This window comes from Dunckerocampus dactyliophorus, chromosome 21, assembly GCF_027744805.1.
Source record: "Dunckerocampus dactyliophorus isolate RoL2022-P2 chromosome 21, RoL_Ddac_1.1, whole genome shotgun sequence".
Lineage (NCBI taxonomy): Eukaryota > Metazoa > Chordata > Actinopteri > Syngnathiformes > Syngnathidae > Dunckerocampus > Dunckerocampus dactyliophorus.
This window is the reverse complement of record NC_072839.1, coordinates 14,247,380-14,268,175: the sequence shown is the minus strand read 5'-3', so window position 1 is coordinate 14,268,175 and position 20,796 is coordinate 14,247,380.

Genomic DNA, 20,796 nt, shown 5'->3' with positions numbered 1-20,796 from the left:
GTTTACTTTTTCTTATTTCTGGTAATTATACACCAGTGTCATTTTTCTTTACTTATATTTATTATTATTTTCTAATGGTGATAACAATGATCTGCATTAGATTTTTTGAGTATAGTTTACTTTAGCATACTTTTTATACTTGGTTTAATGTCATTAGCTATGTTTTTGATATTAGGCCAATGAATTTATAATTGAAGTAATTATTGACGGTAATAATATACCACTGTCATTTGTTTCCTTACACATATAGAATTATTATGTACTACTACTACTACAACTGCTACTATGAACAGTACTTTTTGCATGTTAAATAGAATTATATTTTAATTATTTTATTATAACTAACTTCACACCACTACCCTTGTTTTAGCTAATGAATTACTAACAGGAATATATACCGGAACTGGAAGATTTATGGTTTCTTGTCCTACTTAAGAGCTCCTGTGTGACACTAAGGCACATAAAACCACAGAAAAACCTAAAATAACGTGTTGTAAAGGTGAATATTCTCCTCCAAAGATCGACCCGTGTCACCTCCCTTGAAGCGGGTGCATGTGTGTGAGCTGCTTGCATTGTTTTGTCAGCCCCTTGACTTTGGGACGGCATGAGAACGTCTCTCAGCATTATTCCAAGACAAGCAAAAGTCTTTTCTTGAGAGGTTTGGGGATTGCTTTGCTTTGGCCGCGTTCCAAACCTCATGTTTACAAATGCAGTCACACCTTTTTGGCACGGTCTCATACAAAGGAAGACTGTGATGAAAATTAGTGCCTAATTGCTTTTCTGTGACACTGTAACAGAGCTCTGTAATGTAAATCCCCTTGTGTCGCTATTATTCTCTAATGGAAAAAAAAAAAGCTGACTGATAGCTGACAGAGTGCCTGACCTAAAAGTGCTGTGTTGCCACCACCGCCAATTGTGCTGACAAACTGTCCTGATGCTGGATAATGCAATTTCTCACGCTGGCAAAAGAAGTCCAAGCAGTTAGAGCAAATTCCAAGTGCGGGGGGTACATTGGGTCACCATGGCGAGGATGAATTTGAAATCCGTTCATCGGGGTTAAGTAACGCAAGCGAACATCTGTCTGTAGCGCTTTAGCATGCAGCAGACACCAAATGAGCAAATTTTCACTTGGATTTTCAGGTCGAAATCAGACTTTTTTGTGTGTGCCGGTCACAGTTGTGTTTAAATCAGGGGTGTCCAAACTTTCTCCAGCGAGGGACACATCGTGACAAATGAAAGGATGCAACTTTGCCACTTTGATATTTTGTAAACTAACACATGTACTGTACTGGACTGTAGATATGCGAAGAAGTTTATATATTTCGACAAAACTGCATCTCAGCTTTGCGATATAAACGAAAAAGTTTTTTTTATAGTATCAACTTCCGTCTTTGCTCTTTTTTTCCCATGTTTGCTGGTTTGTTTTGATTTTCCAAATATCTCACCTTTTCAGATTTTATGGTTTTTATTCCCATTTTGACTTCATTTCCATATTATAACTTTTCCCCAAACTAATTTCCTTTTCTATTTTATTTCAACTTCATTTATTTATTTTATTTTATTGGTGCTTTTTGTTAGTTTCTTGTAATGTTACGATTTTATTATATTACTATTTCTTTAATATTTTAACTCCATGCTACTAAAATGACTATCCTATGAATATGAATATTCATATTCATATTATACGTTTATTCTTGTAAAACTGCAACTTTTTTTCATTAGAATTGGCTTTTTTTCATAACATTTTTACTTTATCCTCGGAAAAAATTACAGCTGTTTTTATTTATGCTGGGTTTTTTTTCTAATTTTCCAAACATTTTCCAAATTTCTTTTTGTAAATTTTCTTCTCGTAATAATATGACTTCATTCCCATAACTTTTTTTTGCCAACCTCATTTTCCAAAAATTACAACTTCGTTTTCATTTTGTAATACTACGACCTTAAAAAATATAATTTTTCTTTAATATTTCAACTTCATGCTACTAAAATGACTATTTTTCCTCATATTATGACATTCTCATAAAACTGTGACTTTTTCTTGTTAGATTATTCATATTTTGATTTTATTCTTGTAAAATTGCTGTTGATTTTCCATTTCTCCTGTTTTTCTTTAGTTTCCTTGTTAAATTATATTTTTACATTGTGCCGTGGGCCAATACAAAAAAACTGCTGCGGGGCTCAAATGGTCCCCGGGCTGCACTTTGGACTCCTCTGGTTTAAATGTTGTTTTAGCAGTTTTTTGGGGGTTGACCCTATTATAGGAAAGCGATTCATGGTAGGTCGGAAGTGGCGATACCAGCTTGTGGATTGCACATTTTCCATGGTTGGTATCCACATGAAGGTAATTCTGCCTTTACTTGGACCAGAACAAACTCATATAGGTCAAATATTTGCTTGGTGTTTGGTCTTTGAGACGGAATGAGTAGCTGAGGGAGCTTTGCTTTAAGCCAGTGTGATTCTTAAGGTACCACGTCATATTAGAAGATAGCACCAAGCGGCGCTGGCTTGTTTGCTCCATCCCATCATCGATTCTATGTGTAATCCCCAAGAAAAGCCTGCTACTTAATGGCAAATAAATAGCAGATAAGAGCTGGACACAAGCGGAGACGAAAAAGCAAAGACAAAGCAGAAAATTACCCACAATACCTTTGGCGGTATCTTTGCAATATCTTATCACCGCGAGCAGACAAGCAGATTAGTATGGACTGGTTGAAGTCGGGGGTGGGAGGGGGAGATAGCAGACATTTGTATTTACCCACTGGAGCTATTTATCAAGGTAAACACGCTCCGAGAGACGTGGGACCAATCAATGGCGATCAATGAAATTGGGCCAAGCAAAATTGGGTGGATTTGACACCGTGGAGAGTGATGCACGGCAGAATGCAAAGAAAGGTTGAATGTTGGGAAAGAGTTGCTTTGTCAGAGTAAACCGATAACCGATTGGGAGGATGATTAGTACATCTGAAAGGAAATGGTGTTCATTAGCTGACAGATTTGATCCCAGCAGGCTTTGCTACACTCCTTAAAATAAGAATCTGTCAGTCAGCTACAGACAAGTTTGATTGTTTTGTTTTTCTTCAGGGAATAGGTGAACCTCGAAAGACGTCACTGTTAAAATGGGAGTGTCGTGTTAGCACTTTAGCGCACATAGCTATGCTAGCTAACGTTACATTACGTATTGTTACGTTGTTACGTATGTCAGGGGTGTCCAAACGGTTTGTATACTGAAAAATGAAATGATGCAAGGGCCACTTTGATATTTTGTAAGATGCTAAGAAGTTCTGTATATCTGACGAAAAAAGTGCATCTCAGCTTTGTAATATACTGTAGGTGCAAAACTGTATGATTAGTATCAACTTGGCTCTTTTCTCTTTATTACCCATTTGTGCTGTTATTTGCAGAGTTCATCTGCTTACATAATCTTTGTACATTTTCTTCTTGTAATATTATTTTATTCCCATAATATTTAGACTTTATTCACATATTTCCCCAACATAATTTTCAAAAGTGCACATTAATATATTTTTTTCTTTAATATTTCAAGTTTGTGACTAAAATGACATCATTTTTCCTTTTATAATATTATGAGTTCCTTCTCGTAAAATACCACATTCTTTTCTTGTTAGAATATGACTTTTCCTTGTGATATTTTACTTTATTCTTGTGAAATTTCAGTTGTTTTTTCCATTTCTGATGGATTTTTTTGGTAAATTTCCCAACGATTTCAGCGTTATTCTTGTAAACTTTCTTCTTAATGTTATGACTTTATTCCGTAAATATTGTGACATTATTTTTGTAATATTTTGACTTTATTCTTGCAATTTTTTTTTTCCTGAACCTAATTTTCCCCAAAATTACAAATTTTATTTTGTTTTGGTTGTTTTTCGTGTTACAAAAAACATCTTTTTTTGTTCTTTAATATTTTAAATTCACAACTAAAATTATTGTTGCAAAATTACGCCTTTTTCTTGTTAGATTAAAACTTTTTTTCTCTTACTATTCTTGTCAAATTACTGTTGAGTTTTCCATTTTTTCTACTTTGTACTTTCTATTTTACTTTTTGGCGCAGGCCAATATCAAATAACAGCCGTGGGCTGCAAATGGCCCCCGGGGCGCACTTTGGACACCCTGTTGGATGTGATATGTGGCTTCTCTTACATTAGACAAGAGTTAGTGTTTACAGTAGATAAAAAGTAGATCAAGTACACAATACTACTTCTTGGAGAGACACAATCTCTGTCGGAGACAAACACAACTCTTGAACGTGAAAGCTACAGACACACAAAACGGGCTTACTAAAAGTACTTTTAAACAGTATCAGGGCTAACCCACTTCCGGTACACTATTGTGGCACCTCTGAGACGTTTTTACAATAGCTGCAAAGTAATGTAAGCCGAATACGGGACCAACTTGGTAAAATATCTTCCCCAAACGGTCTAACAGTAAGTCCAAATGTGCTCATTTGGGCTTCAGCTGCAGTAGACGTGAGGAATGAAAGGAGAAGCACATCATATGAGCTGCCACCATTACGCTTATTGTATTCCCGTGTCGAGGAGCAGCTGTGTAATCACTGCTGCAGGCAGTTTTAATCAACGGCAATATGGGAAGTCGGGAAAAACTGGGAGAAACCCAGATGAGCCGTCACTAATAGTCCTCCCGTGTTACCTTCACATGTGATGTCCTGCTGTGGCCTTGATTCCACCGTGCAAGGTGTAAAACTGAAGGGAAATGAGACGAAATGGGCTTTAAGACGTGCCCATAATGGATCCATTTGATTGTTTGACATTGCTCAACCAGAGGTTTGATCAGAATTTGAAACTATTTTCCTGTACAATCGCCCCTTGCAATATCGTGGTTTGAATATCGCTCCCTCACTATATCGTGTTTTTTTTTTTTTTTTATTTAATTTTTTTATAAATAATTAATAAATGATGGCTGTTTTGTGGTTGACTATGGCCTATTGTTAGTCAAAAAATATTAAGACAAGTTATGTGTAGTATTGTGGTCACCAAGCATCAGTAATGTTATGAGACGTGACATTAGATTACATTAACTTTCACACTGCATGGAGACTGGCTACTGAGCCAGTACAGCCCAGCCGACACGCCACGGCTGTGATGGACCTGTCATGGCTGACAGTGGAAAAAAAAATGTTCTCCTCATTTTGTGTGGAAGAGGTTAGTTTTGGGGGTTTTTTGTCCTTTTTCCTCACTCCGTATGAAACACTCTTAAGTTTAGAATAAGTCAGTTGCAGAAGCTAACTAGTTAGCTCGCTAGAGGATCTGAGACTAGCAGTAGATTCCTAAAAACAGTAAACATTTACAGAATTTTTGACCATTGTTTTTGCAGTAGATCCTTTAAAGAAAACTGAAGCACCCATTTCACAGAGGATCCTTGACCTTAAAACAGTCCTAAAAACAGCAGTCATGCATTGGGACTTTGGCTCGTGTTTTTGCAGTAGGTCGTTAAAAAGAGTAAGAGTAGTCGTGACATATCGAGGATTTTTGACTCGCGTTTTTGAAGCAGATTTCTGAAAACAGCAGCCATGGACAATCTTCGATTCGTGTTTTCAAACGTGCATCTCTTTTTCTGGTGCAGGTGGCACCATCAAACCATGTTCTATTTCATTATATTGTGGAATATACTCTGTTATGCAATTGTTTCATCGATTTAAAACAATTTATTGGTGTCTAAGATAAACATTTTTGTAACATGCTTTGTAGATTTCTAGATTTGTTTTTTGAAGAAAGGCATATTAACCAACATTTTTATGTAAATATGCAAGATGGAAATATGCCGGTGACCAATTTCTATCTTTGGTCCCTGAGGGAAAGTTGATAAGTGCAATAACAATAGCATTTGACATGATAGAAGAGAGAAAAGAATAAATAAAAACAGTGGGCATAACTGCGCAGTGCACTTGGCAGAACTGTGAATTTGGGGAGACATACGGTGCTTGAGTGCTAAAGTGCCTAAGTGCTAAAGTGCTAGGTGCTATAGTATCAAAACCTGCTGGTTGTGTGCAGATGTTATTACACCGTATTCACAATATAGGTGTGCATAGTTAGTGTACATAATGACATATTTGGCACCAGGCTTGGTTAAAAGGATCAAGAATGGTAGCACACTCCTTACACTCAATCACAGCCCTGTTTGGAGCAGGAGGTTTTAGGAGGTGACACATTTTCCTCCATAGGCAGCTCTCAAGACAGGACTTTCACATTTCATGGTTGGGCAGGCGCTTCTGAGACCCGAGTGTGTGGATCCAAGTCATTAAAAACTCACTTGTCCTTAATGAGCAGAGGCTCTACTTCCAGCCCCTTTCTCTCTTTGCGCATCCCAAAACACGCTTCTGTCAACACTCGAAATAGACCCATCTTTGTCTAACCTCCTTTTTGTAGCCTCATTCACACTCGCCCCCATATTAACAAAGAGGTCAAAAACTGCATGCCGCAGTGTATCGAATCTATTCATTCCCCTCAGACAAGGTGCCGCATAGCAATGTGGTGTCACACAGCTCGGGTTACTAGTGACAATACTGACTTATGACAGTGACCCTGCATGACCGCGTCAATACAATAAATAGTAAGGGAGAACGCAGCATGAAACATGATATCTGTAGTTGGGAGGTGGAGGCACTACAATAACAACAACAAACTTTCCAGCGTGACAGCAACAAAATACTGCAGCAATTTCCCCAAACACACCTGTGATGCTGCACTCATTTTGTTCTAATTCCGAAAAGGGCTGCCATGGCAACAGCTTCACCCCTTTTCGGGCACTCCCTCCCCTCTCCCCAAAAGAAAGCAGCTGATTGCAAGAAAAAGAAACGTAAACGATGCAGCCAGTCAGAAAGCAAACGGTCCATTTCACAGCCCACAAACTCTGACACCAAGTGGCACTTTTAGCAACACGCTCCCTCCTTACCTGTGCAGCCGCATGCAGACTTACAGGCGGGAGCTTCACGGACGGCTGATGGCCAGCTGCTTGGACGCTAAGCTGGAGTGCACATGGGGGAGAAAACAGTAAGGAGGGGAGGAAGGAGCGCAGGGGTGGTGGTGATGGAGAGGGCGGCAAGTGCTGAATTATAGATGTGGAATGGCGAGAGAGGGAGCGATCCCGTTGCTGCTTTCACTCACCAGAGTGTGAATCATCTTCTGCCTGGATCAAATGGCAGCGTCCACTGAAAGAAGGAAGGGGCTGCGGAGTGTAACACCAGAATCTAATCAAGCTGCTGTGCACTATAGGATACCCTTTGGACACCCACTGTCACATCTGTTCCTTGCTGCAGGGAACGCTTTATTGGGCTTTTAGTGGCCCGGACAAATTATTCCACATTTGTCGCAGGTGTTTATAGGCTCCAGGAGAACCACATGGACAAGATGTAAACATGATATTGGGCCAGCGAGATGAATTTGTGCCTCATAAAACGCCTAAAACACACCTGTTGCCTGCATGGCAGCATCCAAATGGTGCAGACATGCAGCATAATTCTGACCACATCCTGCATTTGAAGGCACGTGAACGTTTCTGAAGCTTCCTTTCACAATTAAGTATACACCGACATAGACTCTTAGCTCTCACTTCAGGAAAACATTGCATGAAGGTGGCACAAAGCAAGTTACTTCAAATGCGGGCTTCTTTTCACATTTTATTGGATACACTGTGACTAGCCTGTCTCAACTAAAGGGCTACATTCTTTGGATGCGGCATTTGAAGGCAATGATAGCACATGCGGCAATTCCTTTCAAAGTTTTTTTTTTGTTTTTGTTTTTTTTAAGGTTAGACTGCTGCTATCCTTCGCCGCCACCACCTCCACCTTCACAGTATCTTAAGAGTCTTTGCATCCCACTGCTCTAACTTGGGTCTCCACGCCTTGAAATTGCTGTTCAAAAAAATGTGACCCACGTAAAGCCACAACTGGCATTGTGAGGGTAAGGGTGGGAACACGTGCGGTAGCCAGGAAATGGACGAGATAATCTTATCTGACAAGCACTGATGCCATTTTCTGAGGTGCCTTCAAAGGCGTAGGAAGGATGCTACCCTTGAATCGGGACACAGTCAGTGTACCGTGTGCTAACTGCTTGGTAGACACAGTGCCGGACCTACGGGAATTATCTGCACTCTAGCCCCAACGTTCTGATAATGATCTGCTCGCCGTCCCTGGCAAGAATTGATCCACAGCGGTCGACGGGTTGGTTGGTGTTCAGAATCCCAGAAAATAATCCCTACTATACAGTGTGTTTGGTGTATAATTTGGAGCCCAGGTACAGTTTGTACGTTTGTGCCTTTTCCACAAGGTACATTTAAGTGTCCTCCCTGTGACTCTAATGGCCAAAGTGACAATTTAAATCCACAGCAGTCATTTTTATCCTCCTGAACCATTCAGTCACATTTTCAAGGTAAGCAAATAAGAATTTGAATAAGAAACAGGCCGAGCCAACAACAAACACCATGCCTTTATGCATAAAACATAATCAAGCTGCAGGGGTGCTTGAGCACTTTTCGCTTTGGTAAACACTTTCTTTCGTAAAAGGGCTTCTGGCCCGGTGTAGATGCTCCAGTAGTGTCCCTTACATGCTTTTTTTTTATTTTTATTTTTTTTAGACGGCGGGCGAGGAAGATAGTCCCCGGACGTCTTGTACTTGCAAACAGAAAACACATTTTATTACCACGCTCGCTGTGATCCTCAGTCTGATTACCGAAAGCGCCGGGATGAATTTATCTCCATCCAAACGCATCATCTGTGTGTCTTTGTTTGTTTGCTCACCACAACGCTATTACTTTTTCTTTTGCTTAGTAAGTGGCTTCCCTACCATCTCCTTCACTTTGTCTCAAAAGGAAAGGAAGGATTGCATGTTAACTACTGCCTGAGATGGGAAACTGTGAGGACGGAGAATACATTAGTTGTCCTTTTTTTCTGTTCTAAGATGAAAGATGGGGACCGTTGAGGAGGGGGAAAAAAGTACACCTCGAAAGTCAAGTTTGTATGCGGAATGAAATGAGTGTCAAAGAAATCAATCTGCGCGTCTTGGCGGTACTTACAATAAAAGCAGTAAGAGTCAATCGTCTACCAATTTTGTATAATTTAAGGGGTTTACTTCTTTTTACACTTGTATGACAAAACAGCGAAACAAATCAACCGTGCATTAAATTTTTATTGTTACGCTTAAGGTGGAGTGTTTTAGTGTTCTCAAGATTAACGGTGCTTAGCTTATTTTTACACTTAAAATAGAAATGAACGGTCTGATTTACTCTCACCAAAATATGATCAAATTTGCTGGAACTAGCCACATAATTTGACCGTAGTCTGTGCAGAAATATAAAAAATGTTGGTGTTATTATCTTTGCATCTGTATTGTTGCAGCAGTGTAAAAGACATATCCGCAGATTTGTCGTCTTCTTACGTTTGGCTAATAACTTTTGATTGCACACCAGACGCTGACACTTAACGGCACATAACGATGAGCACAGAAAAAAAAAAACATTAAAACACGCTAAACAGCTTTGGTCTCATCCCTGGTTTATCATGGTTAATCTGTTCCAGACCCAACCATGATGAGTGAATTTCCGCCAAGTGGGATTCCTTATTTTAAAATAGAAGATTTTCCTTGTTGGAGCACAAAAAAAAAAACTGTTTGACCTTCTAAATATTTTTTTTAACATTATTAGAGCCTTCTAGACATGAAATAACAACCCTGCAGTCACCTTTAAAATAAAACATATAAGACATAACATAGACCCACACGTTAACATTGGGAGAGTTTCTTCTTGCTTTTTTCTGGACAGTGCAGTACTTCCTGCATTGCCTATTGTCTCATCAATGTAAGATTACTATAACCTAGTGACCAGTGTCGAATACTGCAAATCACATCTTAAAATGAATCTTCGGCTTTATATATGTAATATATATACTTAAATTAGCCATTTTTATGCTTAAATTCTTAATTTAGGCCATGAATATGTACAATTTGATAAAACATGCATATTTTTGACTAATAAACTGAACTGTACTATGTGATGTATTCCAATGTAACTTGTATGCACGTTCAAAATAAATACAACCATAAAACCATCTGCCACAAAACAGCAATCATTTAATTTCTTTATTTTGAAAAACCATGATAGAGTGAAGAAGCAAAATTTGAAGCGCAAAGTGGTTGTGTTTTTTCAGAAAATAAATAATGAATGATGGCTGTTTCGTAGTAGACTGTTATTGCAAACATATTGAAATACAAGTGATATGTACTGTAGTTGTCTGGTCACTAGGCGGCAGTAATGGCACAAAACATGGAGATGTTAGCCTACCTTACTTACCTGAACACTGCATGAAGTCAACCTTGGCATGTCCCATCAGTGTAGGATATTACCAATTGCGTCTTTGAATGCATCTTCTGCATATTTGTATTTTACTTCATTTAGCCATTTTTATGCTTAATTTAATAAATACACCATAATAAATACAATTTGATTAAATATGCATATTTTGACCAATAATAGGCTGTAATAGGCTAATCGTGATTCAGTGAAGGCTGATGCACGGTGGTCTAGTGGTTAGCATGTTGGCCACACAGTCAGGAGATCTCGCCCAAAGTCAGCTGGGATAGGCTCCAGCATACCCCCGCAACCCTCGTGAGGATTAAGAGGCATACAAAATGAATGAATGAAAATTTGAAGTACTAAGTGGAGAGAGACAGCTGTATATGTTCTTATTTTTAGTGTACCTAATATTGTGGCATGTCCCAGTGTATGTGGTGTACTGTTCCGCTTAAAAGCCAGTGCAGCAAATCAGATCAGCAGTTTTTCCAAGACTGCTCGTTCCATGTAAAGTGATGTCCTTTATTGTTTGAGTGCATCACCCCCCCCACATGTGATGGACATGTGACTCGGGACAAGAGCAGCGCAAGGACACATTAAACGTTTGACGTCATGCAAAGGTCTTGCAAGAAAACGTCAGTTTTGATTGAAATGGTCTTATTCCGCAGCTCTCTGGAAGCTGAGGCGTAGTCACGGTCTTTTCCACCTGCTTCTGTGGTATGCCACCTTCTTGAATAGCCCAACACTTGGTAGACATGAGGGGTGAGGGTTGTGTGTGTGGTTGCACCTCTAGTAAGCATGCATTATTTATAGCGAAGCTCCATTTATTTCTACGCGAGTCCATGTGGTCAACAGTGGCGCCTCTTCAAGTATCCATTAGCAACACTGAGCGAGAATTCCTCTCCCGGCGAGCACTCCACTGTGATTGAGCCCTACACCTGTGTTTTCAGCCTTGTTAGTTTTCTGCCTTGTTGATTCTACCTTCTCCAACACACCCCAGCCCTCCTTCCATCAGTGCCAGCTTTCAGAGGGGGAGTGAGAGAGCAGGGTCACAGCCCATCATCAGCTGATTGGGTTCTCCTGGCTCTTCTATAGCTGAGTGATCAGCCCTTCGTGCTGGATGTTCCCAGTCGGCTGTTGATCAATTGGTCCATTAATCTGGCCTTGCCGCCGCTGCTGCTGCAGGACGGATGATGCTAAGCTAGCGGCCCGGTGCGTTGCACACACCAGCACAACACGCTGACATGTTGCTGCTTTACAACCTGACGACGAGGATTAAATGATCACAATACAAGCACCAAGCGGTGGACCTTTTTTCCTTTTTTCTTTAGGCCATGTCAACACAGAAGCATTTATTTTTCCATGCATTTTACCTGCCTTTTTAAGTCGCTGGACTTTGGGATTTTCCCTTTTCATCTTTTGGAGCTTTTATCGTTGGTACTGTGTTACAGTGTGCACCAGTACCTCTGTTAGTGAGCCAATTTGTATCAGTTCAGTTCATATATTTGCTTTGTTGCATCACTAATAACGTCATATTCAGTTGTAAGGCCACTGTACCTTTTCTGGAAGTGACTTTCTTCAATAATGGTAATGGTTTAATTTGCTTTGAACATGCATACAAGTTACACTTGAATGCATCACATATTACAATTCACAGTTTCACATGTCCAAAAAGGAGGAGGAAGAAGCAAAGCTTATTTAATCCCACCCCCTCTCTGTTTCACATCAATTACTAATACATTTGCTCTCTTCCTGTATTCCAAATGGACTCTTTGCCAGTTTTGAAATACATAAGCAAATGATAAGCCAGTGTAACAATGTGGTACGTTAGAAGTCAAGCTTTCTCTTCTAACAGTCATAGTAAATAATAATCAACATATAATAAGTGATGAAAAGGTTAATAGTTGGCAGAAAGGCAAAAAGGGTATAGGGTGTATTATTGTTGTTCATAATTCAGTCTAATAATTTATATGAAATTAAATGTACTTATAGTATATATTTAATTTTGTATATTTTTCAGTTTTTATATTTAATTCTTTTTATTTATTTTTATTTATTATTTATTTTATTTTATTATTATTTTTTTTTATTATATAATTACTTATTAATTATTATGTGAAGCCTTTTTTTTTCTTTTTCCCCTTTTAAGGTGTTCAATCACAGTTTCTACCCCCATAAAAGGATCTGCAGCAAGAGGGCAAGTAACTAATGAGCAGCTCTTGTTTAAATAAAATGACTCCACACGTCTGCATGCTGTTACCATGGAAACTGTGCCACTGAGTGGAAAATAGCCAGTTAGGACTCATGGCGGGTTTTTTATTTTTTAGAATGGTGTTCACCCCTGCCTTGCACTTCCCAAAGTGTTTAACTATCAGGTAGCACAGAAGCTACTAGTGGGAGATTGCATGTAAATAATTAGCGTCCACGGTCACTCAACATCGCCAGATAAGTCAAATAAACAAGCACTTAGAGCCCCGTTAATTTGCCACAAAGCCATGATTAAATGTGATTTCATGTGGCTCTAATAGCGGCAGCAGGAAAGTTAATTGACAAACATTTTTTCCTGTCATCACTCAACAATAACCATCCTAATGGGGTGCACAAAGATGCACGCTTTGTGTTTAAGAAGCACACTTCCTCGCATGGAAGCGGATCATTTTTGTCTCCTCGCCAACCGCTGCCCTTTCCTAGCGAGGAGTCACGTCCCAGTCGTTAATTAAGAAGATAAAGTGCGTGTTGTTCTTCCCTCTGCGGCCTCTCAAGGTCAGGCATTAGTTATTGCTCGTGTTTTGGTGCTTGGACGACACAGGCCGAGACAGCACGTACAACGGCCCACAGAGTCCAGCTTTAGTGTGCCATGTTTTTGCTACTGTTGTTAGCTGGCAGCGCTAGTTTCTGGCTAATGGAATTTACGTTGTCATGTATTTCAACCCATTTCAACAAAGAGAGAGGTTACATTTCTCGCAAAAATATTTGATGGAAGCAAGAAACCGTATTTTTCTAATGGCAAAATCTTAACCTTAGCTCCTAGCATTAGCTTAGCTTAGCTTAGACATACTAGATTCTGCCAATAAAATTATAACTATTTCCACGCTATTATGCAGTTTTATCACCACCTTAATGGTTTTGGCATTTTTTAATGTTTTTTTTATTGATATCTACATAGAATAAATTATTACTTTTGTCCCTCGTGTTTGATTGTACATCAGTGCTTACATAACTCTTTCAGTTCTGCTTTTATTACCAAAGGTTTTGTTAAACTCTGAATTTTTTACACTGAATTTTTTGCATTTAAATTTTTCTAACTGATTTTTTTTTACATCTAATTGTGCAGAAAATGTTATTGCATAAAAAAACATTTGCTGAACTTGTGTCCAGCCGTAAAAAGGCAGCCTGAAAGCGTTCTTTCGGATGTAAGAATCGTGTAAGGCAGCAATGGGAATAGCTTTTTGGTTTGTAAAGACTACCTTATGGTCACTCCTAGCTCGATAAAGAAATAAAAATACTTCATCACTGTGTTTAATAACGCACTGGAAACTTTCTGACGCAAGTGTATGACATTTAAGCAACTCTTTTGGGTTTAAAAAGCAAAAATGTCTGCCGTACACCTTTTTAGTTTGAATTGTGTGATTTGTTGACAGCATCGTCTTCCCATTAATTGTCGCCGATTTCTCATCAAGGTCGATCATGACGTCGCTCAGTGTCACATGTTTCTGTGTGTATATGATCCAATCAGATATGCGTCAAACAAGCGCTGATTTCTTAAGCGTCCGTCCGAGTGAAGCAGCTAGCTGATTGTACACCGACGACCGCGGCGCACAAATCAGCCGCTGATTAGACGTCTGGGAGGCAAAAGCAGCAAGGCTGCGCGTGGCTCTCGGATAATTAGCCTTCATGTCGAGTGTGTTTGTCAGCACGCTTTAATTATCACAGCCCCTCGTCTGCTTTTTGCGTGGCATCTGTTGGTTTTTGTGCATTTTGTTTGACTGTCTTATTAACACGGCTTCATTCAGTAAGCTCTGCTTCTTCCCGCTCCTGTTGAGTCTAAACATGCGATGTCATTTCATCACCTTACAAGCACAAAGTGGTGGAACTTTCCCTCTTTTTTTAGGCTTTTGTAGCATCATGCACCATTATCTCCTTTAGTGAGAAGTCATATTCAGGTGTAAGGCCGTTTACTTCCAGTATCAGTCGGCATGCATTATTCCCCTGTATATCAGTTAACCCAGGGTCTGTCCAAACTGTTTTTTTTTTTCCACCAAGTGCCGCATACTGAACATCAAAGCATGCGGGGTGCCTCTCTGGTGTTTTCATGTAAAGGCTAAAAAAATAGACATTTTCTTGTGTTATTACTTATTAGTATCAACATTTCAGCTTCTTCTCTTCACATTTTGCCTTTTTGTTGTATTTTTGCTGGGTTTTTGTTAATTTTTTTTTTCTTTAATGTGCCACGGGCCAATACAAAGCAAGCTGCGGGCCGCAAATGGCCCCCGGGCTGCACTTTGGACACCCGCCATTATCGTGCCATTCTGCGGAAGGGACTTTCTTCAAGGTTCTGGGTGGCTAAAATTTCCATCATTGTTAGCGTTGTTGGTGTTGTGACTTCTCCCGGAAAATTACTTTCTTCTTGGTTGGAATTGGCTAAAATGTGTTTATGGTTGGGCTTTACAGCGCCACCTGTTGACTTGGCAAGTACTTAACAAGCTGTGATTGTGTTTATTGTAATTATTATTATTATTATTATTATTATTCATTGATATTTTATCTATTATTATAAGTTTTTAAAATATACTTTCGAATAATAGTAGTAATAATAATAAGAATAATAATTATTATTATTATTATTATTGCGATAGAATTCCACAGTTGAACCTTACAAGTCTGCCAGCTGTGCACTAAATGTCAAAAAGTGTGTTTTTCGCTTCTGTTGCTTGAAAAGCAAATCTTTTCTTCTTGTACAGGAACACAAGTGTTCTCCTCGGGGGTACAAGTGGACTCCTTTGAATCCTCGTCGGACGGCGCGGAGTGGCTTTTGTGAAAGAAGTGAGTGCTAAAAGTGTCAGGAGACAAACCGGCTCTTTTTTTTTTTCTTTTTTTTTTTCAGCAGGCTGACATTTTTAGAGCGGCAAAAGCAAAAAAAATAAAATAAATCCATATTCACTTTTTTTTCCCCGCTCAGTGGGCCCCGGTTGTGGGGAATAGGAGGGGGGACTCGCTTAGTGGTGTTGACAGGCTGGAATTTTTACCATCACTCCTCCAAACACCTGACAAAGTGGTGTCGTCTCATAAACGTTGTCCTCCGAGTCCAATTATTATTTGACATTTAAAGGCATTTTTATATCCTGATGTGCACTCCTGTGCGGGTCTTATTGCGTCCCGCCACACCTTCAAATTTTGCTCTATGTCTGAGAATATTGGCTGAAAGCACAATAAACTCTTAATATTATGATATAAAATTATAAAATGATTTAATTTTAGCAGCATAAAGTTGAAATATTAAAGAAAAAAGACACGGTTCTTTTAAAGACGTAATATGAGAAACAAACAAAACAATTAATGAAGTTGTAATTTTTGGAAAATATGCTTGCATAAAACCTTACGATATTACAGGGAAAGTCATTATCTTGACCGTTTTCTTGTGGATAAATTCATCTCTGTGTGGAGTGGCTTTTCTCTGGGTACTCTGGTTTTCTCCCACATTCCAAAAACATGCATGTTAGGTTCATTGGCGACTCTAAATTGTCCATAGGTATGAATGTGTGTGTGAATGGTTGTCTATATGTGCCCTGCCATTGGCTGGCCACCAGTCCAGGGTGTTTGCTTTTGGACAAAGTCAGCTGGGATGGGCTCCAGCATACCCCCGCTACCCTAAATGAGGATAAGCGACATAGAAAATGGATGGATGGATTTTCTTGTAGATAAACTCATAATATTACAGGAATAAAATCATAAATGCGAAAAGGAAATTCAAAAGTAGAAAGTTGAAATAGTTGGAAAACTAAAAACAAAACAGCAGAAATAAAACAGCTGTAAATTTATAAGAATAAAGTCAAAATATTAAGAGAAAAAAGTCAAATTCTAACAAGAAAAAAGTTGTGATTTTATGAGAATAATAGGAGGGAAAATCATCTCATTTTAATAGAAATATTCAAGAAATCATTTTGTTTTTTGAAAGTTGTAATACTATGAGAAACAAACAAAATGGAAATTTTGGTTGGGGGAAAAAGTCATAATATTACGGGAAAAAACTCCAAATATTATGGGAATAAAATCATAATTCTGAGAACACTTTTTAAAGAAAATTGAATTGTTTGGAAAAAAAAAAACGCAAAAGTAGGTGAAAACAGAGCAAAGTTCATCCCAATAATATGCTAATTCACCTACAGTGTATCGCTATAACTTGTTAGCATATCTACATATGTTGCTTTCCAAAATATCAAAGTGGCAAAGGTACATCCTTTCATTTTCGCTCGGAGATGTTTTGGCAGCCCTGCTCTCGAGTAAAGGAGCGCTAATAGGAGAGCAGCTTTTGTGATCTTGAGTGCCACCAGTGGGTGCATTTGGATGCCAGTAAATGTTTGCTCGCGCTTGAGAGCTGGAATATTAGCTGGATGCGAAAACGCTCACGGTAAAAGCTCACCATTTGGCCAAAAGAGGGTCGACGCTAACGTTCCCTAATTCAGAAGCACTCCTCTAGCTCATCAGCTCAAAGCCGAGGCAGAAGCGCTTCGTGTTTAGTCCAAATCACGCTGCTCTCCGCTGCTCCCACGGTCACTTTGATTCATCACAGCCTCAAACGGGAGAGACAATAATAATAATAATAATAATGATAATAATAATGATGATAATAATAATAATAATAATAATAATTAAAAAAAGCACTGATGAAAATGTTGGAATAAGTGTGATTTATGTTTCCGTATATGCTGGCCTAGTTTGCACACAGCTAAATTCATTATCCACTCTTGATTGCGCGATGTGGAGGAAATTGAAAGCGGCGCTGGAAGACATCGACACCTAATTCATCACCCGCCGCTGGAGGAGATGTCAGCCACGCGGCCGCACCAGCACATTATCCAAACATAGTTGAGCATTAAGTATGGTATTGACACCAGTATTACATGATTTGTCTGAAAAATAGTGATGGGTAATACCTCAAATGATCTTACCGATATGCTTCATATACAGATACTAGAGAATATGGTATCTTATTGCACTTACTCCATTTCATTTTAATAATAGTACACAGTACTGCCACACTTACTTGCTATTATTATCTGCTTGAGGCCTCTTGTTTCCAAAGCAAGTCCTCCACATGCGCCTCACCTGATTCAAATAGCCTTGGGTGTTTTGGCATGTGAGTCTGCCCTTCATCATTTCTGTCCCTCACGTGAGAAGATCACGAACAAATGACCCTTTTAGCATAAATAGCCAGACATTTTCTCCAGAAGCCATCTGTTCAGGTTGTATTGATTTGTCTCGTTTCTTGTCTTTTGCGCAGCTAGTAGTAGGTTTTCCAATATCACTTATCAACTCAAACACTAAATGGCCTGTTTTAGGCTAAATAGATGCTTGTAGTTATTTTTACTCACTGCATAGTTAAGTCAGAGCATTTCTTCCTGTCACACACAGCCAGGAAGTGTCTCAATGGTGGTTAGCAAGGTAGCAAGCAACAGAGTGATGATGCGCACTTTAACATGGCGCTGATGTCATCCTTTGCTTACGTATTCTTATATGCCGCTATATTTGGGCCAAACGTTGTGGACTTCAAAATATGCAATTTGAAAACGAAAATTAAAGTTTTCAAAAGTATTCAAAATACAAATAAGCGTACACAAAATATTTTCAGGTTACATATTATGATTCACTCTCGTAATTCTTTTGAATACATTTTTTTATTTATTGACATTTTTCACTTTCATATATTTTTATATTTAAGTTTTTTTTTTTGTTTTTTGGAGACTTTTGGCCCGGTTTTTGCAAGGGGTATGTGCAGTCATGACAGACAGCTTCACAAAATGGCAAGGGACCTTCCTCTGTGGCTTTGCCTTTGTGGAACATCGGAACGACAACAATTCAACGCAACACTTTATGGAGGGTACCTGTTGTTGGAATGATGATTTCTAAACATGTGAGTGTGCATGGTGTGTTGCATCGAGACGTGAAATGGTTGAAAACAAGGTGAACACTGAAGGAAATAATAATGTCAATGTTGTGATATGAAAACCAATGGCAGTATCGGTAGTGTTGATATTGTTGTATGGATACGGCCATCGATGCTGAAAAAGACACAGTCTATGATGTCGCCGAAGGACCTGTTGTGTCACAACAATTGTTAGCAAACATAAAAACAAATCAAATATAGATGACTGTCTTTGATTTGTCTTAATAAAATACTCTTATATTGTATGTGCGTCTAAATGCTATTTTATTCATACAGTGACTGACTAGCAGGCAAATATGACGATTCTACGTGTATGTGCCTCATAAAGCACACTTGATCCGAAGTAAATTGAAGTCTTTATTCTTAAGGACGCCTGTCTCTTGCCTTCTAATTACAGGAAGTTGTCAGAATGTCCACGTCGGAGACAGAAAAAGTGTTTTTCCCTCATCAGGTACTGTCAGGTACTCCCAGCACACACTTCACATGCTTCACATTTCTATGCTATATTTGCTTTTCTGCATGCTCAATGTGATATTTGGTGTTGCAGCACCACCATCAAGGCTCCATGTGGGAAATGATGTTCTTCTCATTGAAATCGTACAATGCACTGTGGGTTATTGCTTTGATTCCCATTCAAGCCACGAGAGGGCACCTCGGTTGGGGAAAATATCCGAGCAGATGCTAGTTGGAGGGCAATATAAAGTAACGGCACTTTGCTTTTCCGGCTGCACGCTTGTGCTGTGAAAGCTCGTCCATGCTACTCCATCTGTGGAAGCCTGCAAATGCGGCTAATGCGGAGCAGACAGTTGGATTATAGTTATGAGTGAGGCTATATTCCATATTGCGGTTGCACGGTGAGTCATAACAGCGGCTTCCTGCTCGTCTCACTTGGCTGCGGGCTAAACATGACTGACAGCAAGCAAAACGGGTCATCATCTCCATCTCGGGCTTTCTTTTCCAATTGAACGCAACAGTGACATTGAAATGGTCAGGTAGTGTTTTCTCACGTCAGTGCTGCTTCTCAAGTGCGTGTGTTTTTTTCCTGCACAAGACAAACATGCTGCAGAGGAAAATGATGGATGGCTTGATTCTCTGCAGTGGGTGGAGAAATTACTAGGAAAGTGAACAACATCACGTTATTTTGTTTTTTATTGCTGCTTTTTAAAGGCAAGCACTTTATTTCCACAGCTACACAAAGAAAAATGTGTTTTATTGAAGTTTCTATACTGAAAAAAGCTGTTTTTTTTAAATATGAAATTTACATGTAAACATTTTAAATGCATTTTAGTTTTTGTTTATTTATTATGTTTATCATATTTATTTTTTTCATGTTTTTTTGTTATTTTTCTTAACACTTGTTACCCATTCTCTATCCTTTTGTTAAAGACAGGAAATGAACAAATTACACAGTAATTGAAAAGGGGTAGGATTAAATCAACTTTGCTTCTTCCTAAGCTTTGAAATTAAACTCATTTCAAGTATAAAATGTGTAGGTACTCCCCAGTAACCAATGATAATGTAAGATGATGGATGAACTAATGGAGTCGGAGTCACGGTGTCACCTTTAGCCTGGTCGCCATGCCAGCGCTAGAGGCAAACATGCTAGAGGAGGCATTTCTCCAAACCGTGTCTACATAATCCATACTCCACATAACTATGGTGCGTTCAAGGACCGCTGAACAAAGTGACAACAACAATCATCAGTGAAGCATAAAGAAACGTAAAAATTGTGGGCGGTATTATCAAATCCTTACCAATTTATGGTGTATGGGATGTGTTTTCTGCAGGAAAAACTGCACATTTTTTAGGGAAAAAAAGTGAAATAAAATCCGCAATAAATAATATAAAAAGGTAGTATTTTTAGTAGAGAGTAATTTGTATGTGATGCTTGTATCCCCCCGCTTAGTCACTTAAGCCATCTCCCTCTCATGAATTTAGGGGTCCCGCCCAGGGATGCTTTCACAAACAGAAGGAGACTTCTTTGCTGTCACGGCCACTTCAATGTGGGCCGCCCGCCTTGAAGGATGGTTGTGCTGATTTCAAGTGCTGGGGTGTATTTCTGTTTTGTTCTCAGTTCCACAAGAGACTCTTCAGGTGCAAAAACATGATTTGAAGCGCTTTGGAAAGGTGCAGTTAGGAAACACCTGGTTGGGTTGCTGCCTTGGTTGTTTGGTTTTGTCTTATTCAACATTCCGGCTATCTATGTGTGCTTTACCCGTGTGTACGTGTCTCATCTGTGCAACATCTGCATGTGCGATTTTAACATTCACTGTCATTGGGCAGATATTCTAAGTGTATATTCGGCTGTCGAATTA